General features: G+C 34.2%; 1 pseudogene; it reads left to right on the forward strand.

Moving 5' to 3' along the window:
- Nucleotides 1-9,637: 9,637 nt before the first annotated feature.
- Nucleotides 9,638-11,230, forward strand: LOC107864347 (annotated as a pseudogene).
- Nucleotides 11,231-11,532: the final 302 nt, after the last annotated feature.

The raw sequence follows: 11,532 nt of genomic DNA on the forward strand, positions 1-11,532 counted from the left end.
AAATATTTACTTTCGTAGTTACTATGCCATAGAAAACAATTGAGTTGATATCAAGTTAAAACGTAAACCAAAACTGTCCCTAAGAGAGAATTGTATTTCAAATGACTTAATATAACTATATACGTTCAGAAAAAATATACTAAATGCACTTTTGGCTAGAACCTAGAATTAGAATTTGACGGGGTGAGCTTAAAGCTTGAGGAGGTGCTCTCCCACTCCCAATTACCTTACCTTTAAGAGTGGACAATATAACTTACAAGAGTTAATGGATGAATAAAGAGTGGGAAGTTACATGATTTCAAGGAAAAGATGACCAAATTCAGCAATAAAAAAATCATAAGACAAATGCACCTAATGCCAAACACCTACTGCAATATTATGTCCAACTATTTTTACATTCTACCCATTAAAGCCTAAGGGAGTAGTATGAGAATCTGAAGTGCATGCAAAACCAAATGAAATTCATGTACTGAAGAAAGAACTGAAAACAACAACATTGAAAAATAGCGAATTGAGGACGAGAGCTAAGCAGGCGATAAAAAAAACTGAGGCAGCTGAAAAGAGTAAAGTTTCACTTCAGAATCAGATAAAGAGGTGGGAGGAACATAAAGAGAGAGAAGGTTGCATTGGCTGTACTTAGAGAAGAATCCATTTCTAGAGAAATTACTGAATACAATCCAGATAATTCTCCCAAAATAAAACAACCTCTTGGTAAGATTCTCAGGATTGGAACAACCGCAACCACTTCTCTACCAAAGCAACACAATAGATGCCAATGAAAATACAAATTTGGAAAATTAAACTAGTGTACAATTTGAAATATGATTGGTTATATTTGATAAATAGTTATTTCTATTAATACCTAAAAAGCACTGGTTAGAATATTTAATAGGTTGATAAGATGAACCAACAAAGAAACCTATTGACGACAAACAAACCAGTAAAAGACAAGCAATATAAACACAAGAGGAGATCACAGTGATTTTCAAATTGAGTGCATAGTGTCAGACAAGCTTACGATCAGGATCAATGAAGTTATTTAACTTGATCATACAGGTAAAAAGTGTTTGAACTAGTTTTGAACACGTAGTTGCCTAAATAAAATCTGGTGAAGTTCGGGTCGGGAACACAATCTAGTGCAACTACAGAGTGTCTATTTGGCTATTCTGATTTTTTAAAATTTAAAAAGGTAGAATTGTTTTATCTAAAAGAATAAAAATGCAAAATCTTTTCCAAATAATGTTTATAAGAAAATCATGACTTAGATAAAAATATAAAATGGTTCATTGCCTAACTTTTTAGCAATTCTGGCAGGGGTAAATTTAGTCAATGCTCGTTCTATCTCTTCACTAACAACTCTCCAAAGAATCGGTTCTAAGCATGTATAGAGAGGAAGTCTTAGTGGGCATTTAAATACAACAACAACAACAAACCCAATATATTCCCACATAGTGGGGTCTGGAGAAGGTAAAATGTACTCAGTCCATCCCACTACCTCCAAAGAAGTAGAGAGGCTGTTTTCGATAGACCCCCGACTAAAGATCAAAATCATATTTAAATATATACACACACACCTTATATAATAACTTACATTGCTGGTGTACAAAAAGTTCTCATGAAACTTAGTTTTTAGGAAATTACCAAATAGAATAGACAAAGTTCCAGGTAGACTCCACAACATAACGAAGATATTAGATCAGCACATATACAACCTGAATTTACAAGATGAAAATTGCCTCAAATCTAAATCTAAGAGTATTTATTAAATCATCTAAAATCAAGTGGTTTCAAACCTGAAGCAGGTAAACTTGTTGATCAGTTGATATCATACCTTTGAGGCTTTTCTCCATGTTCCTGCTACTTCTTCTCTATATTTAAGATTCACTCTGAGTATAGGACAAGGCATACCTTATAATTGCTACTTCACTGACTCATGCATTAGTTTAGAGAATTTATCCAGCCCAGCCTCAGAAATCTGTAGGAATCAAGACAACCGATACCAACAGTACTCCATCTTCAAAAGTGCACCGATATTTCTACTTAGGTTTCATGTGCCAGCTTACTTCCAGACAGCCACATCAATAATCACAGCCAAGCAGACCAACCTGAATGAGCATCTAAATGAAAAAAAATAGGTTTTGTTTTCTGGTCTATTAATCTTGATTTACGCAGCACATAATCTACAAGTGGGGAATGGGGAGGGTAGGACCCAGAAAGCTAACTAAATACTGATGGCGAAACTTTGAAAGCAAATTCATTTGAAGTTTGAAGTTTCAACTAGTGCATCGTCTATAAACAGCCAATTCCCTAACAACAACATAGGTTTCATTCTCTAATTTTCCGTTGTAAATCTGATACGGAAAGATATGTCATACAAGTTGTTAGCTAAACCAAATAGTCCAACTTTGAGCCAAAAAAGAATAAAGCCTGGGACAAAAGGCTTGAAAAGATGCCAACTCACTGCATATGCACTTTAAGTAAGCGACTTAAGTGTCTCGCTTTAGTGATATTAATTGTCAAATTTCAATAGATAACAAATCAAAATATGCATTAATCCTAATTGTAATCAGCATTATATGGTATCAAATGCAAAGTCGAGATGCATATAGCACTTATGCACATAGACAATACATAATAAAGGCAAAAAAAATTATTTAATCAACTGCTTATCTTGGCGAGTTGTGCATCTATTTAATTGTCTAATTTGAATTATTCAATGAAAACTACCTGAAAAACTAATTTAGTTGTGTCAATTACTCACGGAGATCAAGACCTCTGGGAGTACTATGGCACCACATGGATGATAACAAAATTAGCAATAAAACGTTTATCCTCCGATAAAATATAACGTGAATTTTGAATAGATATATGCAAGAAAACAATATACTGAGCCCTTTTCCTAAATTAATTTGGAAGTACAAACAGTTTTAGAGTAGTACTTTTTCAATAGAGCCTTCACCGAGCAATGCTGATTTACAAATTTTTCTGTCGCTTTTTTCAACTCTTCCATGGAGAACACCCGATATGATGGAGCACCTTGTGATCCAAGTGCTGATTCTTGAGAAATGATTCCTGAGGTAAAATAAGTTAAAGAAACTCTAATCAAAACCGCTGAAAACTTAAGTAATTGCCTTAGAAACTTTTCTGCAGAAAATCTACCTATTTAGAGTTGACATTGAAAATGAAGTCAAACTACAACTTACTAGCATTTTTCAGGAGCTCATCAGAAATATTGGGTTGTACATTATCTTGCACAACTTTGGGAAACATGTACCGATCCACATCGTGACGTGTATGTATGCTGTGATCTTCTACAAAAGAAGAGAAGGAAAACTGCCAAAAACACCACAAGTAGTACAGCTCCCCCAACAACACCTACTATTTCAAGTTAAAAAAACAACAAACAGAAATTCTGAGAAAAAATTCGATTCCCGTTTCAAGTAAATAACCATTTATCAAATTTTTTAACATAATAATCGAACAACCCTAAGTGAAAGAGCTCAAACAACCCTAAACCTATCATTTACAAGTGAAATCTAACATGAAAATTAAGAAATTGAAAGAGGAAAAAATAACTCACATTACGAGATTTAGAATCGTACCTCTAACTTAGATTCGAAATTGAGTGATTACTTTCCTTTTTGATTGATATTGAGCGATTTTCTTTTCTCAATTGAGAGACAGTGGAGAGAAAAGGGAAAGGAGAGTCTGTTTTTGGAGAGAGGCGGAGGATACAATGTGTTGGAGAGGCGGAGGATACAATGTGTTGGGAACAAAGTGAAATAAAAGACTTTGCCCTAATATTTATTTGGTAGGGTGACGGATTCAGCAACGGGTGCAAAATTCGTTGCTAATTATTTAAAAAAAATAATATATTTTTTAAAAATGGTAAAATTGTTCTAGTGACAAAAATTTCGTTGCTATTTCCGTCTCCACCATGTCAAAAAAATTTCTCCTTTTTATGTCGTTAATTTTGTCACCAAAATAAAGGCGCCAGTATTTACCGCCAAAATATAGCAACAGATTATACTTTTTGCCGCTAATCTATCGCTAATTAGGCTACTAATTTTATTTTCAATTATTTAGCGACAAAATAACTATTTTGTTGCAATTCCGTCGTTAATTAGCGACGAAAAAGTACTTGTTGCTACAAATTCGTTGCTAAACCCGGTTTTTTTTGTAGTGAAGGAAATCACTATGGGAAGTAGCATGTATCATTTACTCCCTCCATTCCAAATTATCCATCCCAAATTTTCTAATTTGATTTCTCATTTACTTGTCTTTTTTCATTAATCAAGAAGAGACAATTTTTTCCCCATGTTTTGCCCTTTGCATTAATTACTTTTTTTCTTCAAATTAAAATGTAAACATCATTTAACAGGGATACTATGGTAAACTAGCCATGTTATTAATTATTTTTCTTAATCAATGTGTCATCCCAATTTAGGATGAGTAATTTGGAACGGAGAGAGTATGTATTTGAAGATTTACTTACTTTAGGGGGAAGAAGCTTCACAGAAAACGTTGGAATTGCTCTAAATGTAAATTACTTACCCCCACAGCAAGTAATTTAACTTTGCAAATCAAATATTAAAATAAAAATGCATGTTACTTAATAGGAATACTCCAAAAAGACAACTTTTTATTTTCTTTTTTATTCGTAGCATTACTTGTTTATTCTTCAAACTACCTTCAAAACATATTAGTAATAATTATTAGACGTGCCAAATTGTGACAATTTCTACGTTGGTTCAATATACGGAACAACGAGCACTTAGAAAGCAATGATTGGGGCTCAACTTCCTCGAAGTCCTTGGCCATGTATAGTTTCTCTCTGGCTCGTTTTTACTTATCCAATTAGTATTATATTAAATATAAGCTTTTCCTTTTTTACTTTTCCATTTAGCATGGTAAGAAAACATTTTATTTTCCAAATCATTTCTCGAGATTATGATTGCATAAAAATTGAACCGATCAATAAATTGAATAAAAAAAATATTATTGATTTATTACTTTTGAATTACTGGATTAACGGTTTATTTAATGACTTTATACATTTTTTTAATAGGTTATTGATTCAATTTTAGTTTTTAAATTATTGAATTATTGAATAAATCGATAACTCATTAAGAGAATATTAAATTATTACTTTACTTATGTAGTAGTGTCTTCACATTCTACAGAACTGGTGATATAGGTAAATAGAATGAAACAAAAAAAGGGGTTTGGCAAGAAAATCGTATATGATATTAGTTACCCATATATATAGGTCAGTAGAATTGCTATGTATATATTCTGTAAAATTGCATTATTGGTCTGTCATGCCAAATTGTTGGAGAAGTCATATAGTATTTGTTTTGTGAGTATTTTTGATCAGTTAAATAAAAAATATCAAAAATCAATAAATCGGAAACCGATAAAAATATCTTTAACGGTTTAATTAGTGGTTTAGCGTAATTAAAACTTGAGATTTGATAAATCGAATCGATAATACATAAAACCAAACCGATGCACACCCTACTCGAGACTTAAAACTATACATCAATTTTATATGAATATTATGATAAAATATATATTTCGTTTATTATCTTTTAACAAAAGCGCTAAATTTATTGTGGATAAAGACCGGAGCGGATTTAGGGGCTGGGCGGAGGTTCTTGATAACTAATAACTTTCATGTGGATCTTGTGTTTATATTGAGAAATATAGTAAATATATAAGAATTATAAGTTGGGAATGTTGAGGAATTGAATACTTTTACAAAAGTGCCCTGAAGATGAGTCGGTTGTATATAACTAATTAAATGAGTGCATGGAGTTAGTTAGACGGTTATTTTTCCAGCTAGACCTTAGCTGTGATGCTCTATATAAAACACTTGTACAACAGATATTTTCTTAGGGAGTTGAATATACAGAAAAGCTTCCACAAATTCTCTATCTCTTTCACTGTTATATTGATTCAATTCATAGGAGTTAACATGGTATCAAAGCATCACATCATTACAATCTAGGGATTCTTCCTCACTGATTGCAGGAATTCGAGAGAACGTATCGAAGGAGTTTCGATTCTGGAAACAGAACTCAACTATGGCGACTAACAATGAAATCAACACAGGTGTTAGGTGTTAGACCAGGAAGTGTGGCGAAAATCAATCATAATCACCCTTTGTATTTACATGCTTCAGATGGACCAGGATCTCTTTCGATAGGCATACAACTTGTAGGGATAGAGAATTACATGTTGTGGAATCGTGCGATGCGAATCACACTTTTTGGAAGGGACAAATTAGGGTTCGTGGATGGCTCAATCACTAGAGAAACTTTTGGTGCTTCTTTTGGACCTCTTTGGAATTGTTGCAATGCGATTGTGATTTCGTGATTAATTGGTAATGTAAGTCATGAACTTTTGAGTGGTGTTTTATTTAGATCTAATGCTTTTCTGGTGTGGAGTGAGCTGGAGGAATGATTCAACAAAGCCAATGAATCTCGACTGTACACACTGCACAAAGAAATTTTTACTCTTACAGAGGGGATGTCTTCAGTATCTACATATTATTCACGTCTCAAAGATCTGTGGGATGAATACGAGTCGATGATGCCCCCTCCTTCGTGCAATTATCACAAATCGAAGGAATACATTACACAACTTCAGTATCAATGCTTGTTGCAGTTTTTTATGTGTTAAAATGATGGCTACAACCAAACCAGAGGACAAATTTTGATGAAATCCAAATCGCAGACAGTGAACCAAGCTTATGCACTCATTGTGCAAGATGAAGGTCAGAAAATTGCAGCTGGTAGTAGTCACATTAATGGTGAGGGACCAAGCTCTGTAGTTTTTTTCTCTACAAGGAACACAAGCAACAAACAAAAGAAACCTTGGGGCTCTGTTTGTGACTTTTGTCATGTAAAAAGACATGTGCGAGAGGAATGTTTTAAACTGATGAAATATGATCACTGTGGAAAAACTGGGCATCTGATGGAGAAATGTTATCAACTCATAGGTTATCCTCCAGATTTCAAACACAAGGGAAAATGCATTGCAATGGCTAATGTTTCAGCTCATGAAGGAAATGCCACTATTACTCAAGAGCAATACCAGGAATACACTATGATGAAACAGATGATGTACAGAGCCTCTATTTCTAATGTCATTGCTAACTTGGCAGGTAGGTGCTTTTCTGTTTTAGATAAACAGGTAAATTGGATAGTTGACACAGGTGCAACTCACCACGTGACTGATGATGAACATTTGTTGAATGATAATAAAGTAGGGGGCATAGGACATGTTCAACTACCAACAGAGGATTCCGCAAAGATTAGTCACATTGGAGATTGTACTTTGACAGGAGGTGATTCATTAAAAGGAGTTCTATGTGTACCAAGTTTTAAATTCAATCTTTTGTCAGTATCAAATATGAAAAAAGATTTGAATTATTGTACTAAGGTTTTCCCTGAACATTGTGTGTTCCAGGATCTTTGAACTGAAAAAGTGAAGGTGACTGGTAGAGAACATGCTGGACTATATTTCTTGAGCACGTAACATAAGGATGGAACTATAATAAATGAGAAGTCTATGGCAGTTCAAAGAATATCAGATTCTGAAATATGGCATAAGAGGTTGGGGCATGTGCCTATGGCAGTGTTGAGAAAAATTCCTGCTTTTAGTAATAAAGAATTTCATTTAGAACATTGTGATATTAGTCCTTTATCTAGGCAAACAAGAATGCCTTTTCCTCATAGCTACTGTAGAAAATTAGAACCTTTCATTTTTCTTCACATGGATGTATGGGGTCCCTACTATGTTGACACTTATAATGGAATGAAGTACTTTCTTACTATAGTCGATGACTGCACAAGATGGTCTTGGATGTTTTTGTTGAGAGTGAAATCTGATGTGTGTAAAGCTATTCAAAAATTCATCCTTATGGTTTCAACTAAATTTGGTAAGAAGATTAAGTGTTTTAGCTCTGATAATGGCTTAGAATTTTTTAACAAATCATGTGGTGAATTGTTTAACCTGCATGGGATTTTACACCAAAGTTCTTGTCCGTACACACCCCAACAGAATGGGGTGGTAGAAAGAAAACAAAAACATATTCTTGAAACTGCTAGAGCAATCAGATTTCAAGGATATTTACCACTAAAATTTTGGGGTATTTGTGTAGAAGCAACTGCGTACATCATTAATAGGATTCCATCATCCACATTGAATAATAAATTTTCTTTTGAATTGTTGTATGAGCATGTACCTTCTATAACTCATATGAAGGTGATAGGCAGTCTTTGTTATGCAACCACATTGCCGAAATAAGATAAATTTGCTCCAAGAGCTGTGAAGTCGGTCATGCTTGGATATGGTGTTCATCAGAAGAAATATAAACTATATAAATTGGAGACACATAATTGCTTTATTAGTAAGGATGTGGTGTTCCATGAAAATAAATTTCCCTATTAGTGTGGTGTTACGTAAATGATGATCCTAAAAATGTATTGTTTTCCCATAGTTATTTTGAAGATGATACTTCAGTTCCTAGGATGCCTACATCACCAACGCCTGCAGTTAGTCTTGATCATTTACCTACAAATGCACTAGAGATGATGATGTACAATGATGCAGAAGTTTTACAAGAGAATTCACTTCTTCCTAATTAGAACCCAGACATTATACATACTCAACAAAAACTGGATATAGGAACCAGTAGAACCCCTTGTGGAAGTTCCACCTGCAGCACAAGCACCTAGAAGATCAACTAGAAATACTAAACCACCCATCTGGATGAAAGATTATGTTCCAGCAAAATCATCAGGCACCCATACTTGTTCTTATCCCCTGTCAGACGTCAAGAATTATCAGTCTTTATCTCCAACATATCAAAGCTACACTGCACTTATTTCTCAGGAAATAGAACTACAGAGTTTTAAAGAGGTTGTCAAGGATTCAAGGTAGATTGAAGCTATGCAAGTAGAAATACAAGCTTTAGAAGACAATGGGACTTGGACAGTAACCAATTTGCCTCCAAGAAAGAGGGTTATTGTTTATAAATAGGTCTACAAAATTAAGTACAAAGCAACAGGTGAAGTGGAGAGGTTTAAGGCTCGATTGGTTGCAAAAGGTTACAACCAAAAGGAAGGACTATATTATCAAGAGACATTTTCACCGATTGTGAAAATGGTAACTGTGAGAGCTGTAGTTTCATTAGCTGCTATGCATAAATGGGACATTCATCAAATGGATTCTACAACGCTTTTCTACAAGGAGTTTTGAATGAAGAGGTGTATATGGATTTTCCATTGGAATTTTTAAATTATCTAAGTCCCTTTATGGTCTTAAACAATCATCTAGACAGTGGAACATCAAACTTACCACTGCTCTGTTAGATCTGAATTTTGTGCAGAGCCACTTAGACTATTCTCTTTTTACTAAGAGAGACAAGGACAAGTTGGTGGTTGTATTGGTGTACGTAGATGATCTCATGATCACTGGGAATGATTCAACTCTGATTCAAGATACCAAAGACTATTTACATAAATGCTTCAGAATCAAGGACTTAGAAGAATTGAAATATTTTCTTGGCATTGAGTTCGCAAGAAGTAAAGAAGGTATATTAATGCACCAGTGAAAATATGCCCTTGAAATGATCTCTGATTCATGTTTATCAGGAGCCAAGCCTGTTGCATATCCTTTAGAGCAAAATTTTAAGCTCACTTCACTAGAGCTTGATCAACATGTTGGTATCACTGATGATGCTCTTATCCTGGTGCATTCCAAAGACTTGTTGGCATATTACTATATCTCACCATTACTAGGCCCGATATTTCTTTTGTTGTACAATCTCTTAGCCAGTTAATGCACTCTCCCAAAGTATCACATATGCATACAGCCCTAAGAGTGCTTAAGTACATCAAACAGTCCCCTGGACTTGGTGTGTTAATATCTGGTAAAGCTTCCACAGAGTTGATGGCCTATTGTGATGCAGATTAGGCTTCTTCTCCCAACACAAGGAAGTCTGTTACTGGGTATTTGCTCAAACTTGGAGGTTCTTTGTTGTCCTGGAAGTCAAAGAAACAACCTACTAAATCTCGAAGCTCCGCTGGAGCTGAATATAGAAGCCTAGCTTCAATGGTGGCAGAGGTTGTTTGGGTCTCTAACTTGCTTCAAGAGTTAGCTGTTCCTCTTACTAAGCCTATTTTCGTGTTTTGTGATAGTAGATCTGCTATTCAAATTGCTGCCAATCTAGTTTTCCATCAACGAACCAAACACATCGATATTGATTGTCACTTCATTCGAGAAAAGTTGGTGCTTGGTTTGGTCAAACTGTTCCATGTTCCTTCTACAGAACAACTGGCAAATGTGCTTACTAAAGGCCTTGGTGTTGCTCAACATAGCTATCTGGTGTCCAAGCTAGGAATGAAGAATATCTTCATATCTCCTAACTTGAGGGGGGTGTTGATGAATTGAATACTTTTACAAAAGTGCCCTAGAGATGAGTCAGCTGTATATAACTAATTAAATGAGTAGTTAGTTAGACGGTTATTTTCCAGCTGGACCTTAGCTGTGATGCTCTATATAAAACACTTGTACAGCAGATATTTTCTTAGGGAGTTGAATACACAGAAAAGCTTCCACAAATTCTCTCTCTCTTTCACTGTTACATTGATTCAATTCATAGGAGTTAACAAGGAACTCATAGATAAAGTGTATTATTGGTCCAGTGACTAAAAAGGAACCTGCTAAAGCTTTACTTTACCTAATGAAAAACCTACAAACTTTAAATTCTAAAGCCGTCTCTGAGCAAGTAAAGCGAATTGAGGGAGTACCTCTCAGTTGTAGCAATTGGATGACTTATTAATGATTACATTATTTGAAACGAGAGATGAAATGAATAGAGTAATTATCCCATGAATTAGAATATAACATGAAATTAGTTATATTATCATATATATGAAATAATTTATGTCATTGTAATCAAATATTTAATACCCTTATACTATGAGAATCCTACGTACACCAAAAATATTAAGTCGAGATATATTTTTATTTTACTAGCGTTTTAAGTGCTTAAAAGTTTTGAAAAACATCAGTTGTATTCACAATTAGGTATATTCATTTTTCATTTTCATTTTCATTTTAGTTTTGTCCAAGTGATGGAGAAGTGGATTGAAACGTGTTACTGAAGGATTTTGTTGAAACAATGTGTGTCAAGAATGTAAAAGAAATAGCCAAGTAGTATGACAGTTGATCAGATCCATACTGGATCGTACTTAAATCGTTATTGAAATCAACAGCTCTTTTAGATTTTCCTCATTTGAGATTTCTGGAAAAGAGGATTTTATTGGTCCGAGCGAACAATTTGAGTTACCTATTTGAGTTAATTACTTCATTAAATTACTAAGAAGTTGGGAAAATGTATTCAATTATCTCTTGATTCTTTAAATATGTCAACTATTTTGAGATAATTTATTTTTTTTGGGAACAAATATGTCAAATAATATGAGACGTAGGGAGTATAAGGAATAACGTTATATTTGT

The sequence above is a fragment of the Capsicum annuum genome, chromosome 6, assembly GCF_002878395.1.
Source record: "Capsicum annuum cultivar UCD-10X-F1 chromosome 6, UCD10Xv1.1, whole genome shotgun sequence".
In the NCBI taxonomy this organism is placed as follows: Eukaryota; Viridiplantae; Streptophyta; class Magnoliopsida; order Solanales; family Solanaceae; genus Capsicum; species Capsicum annuum.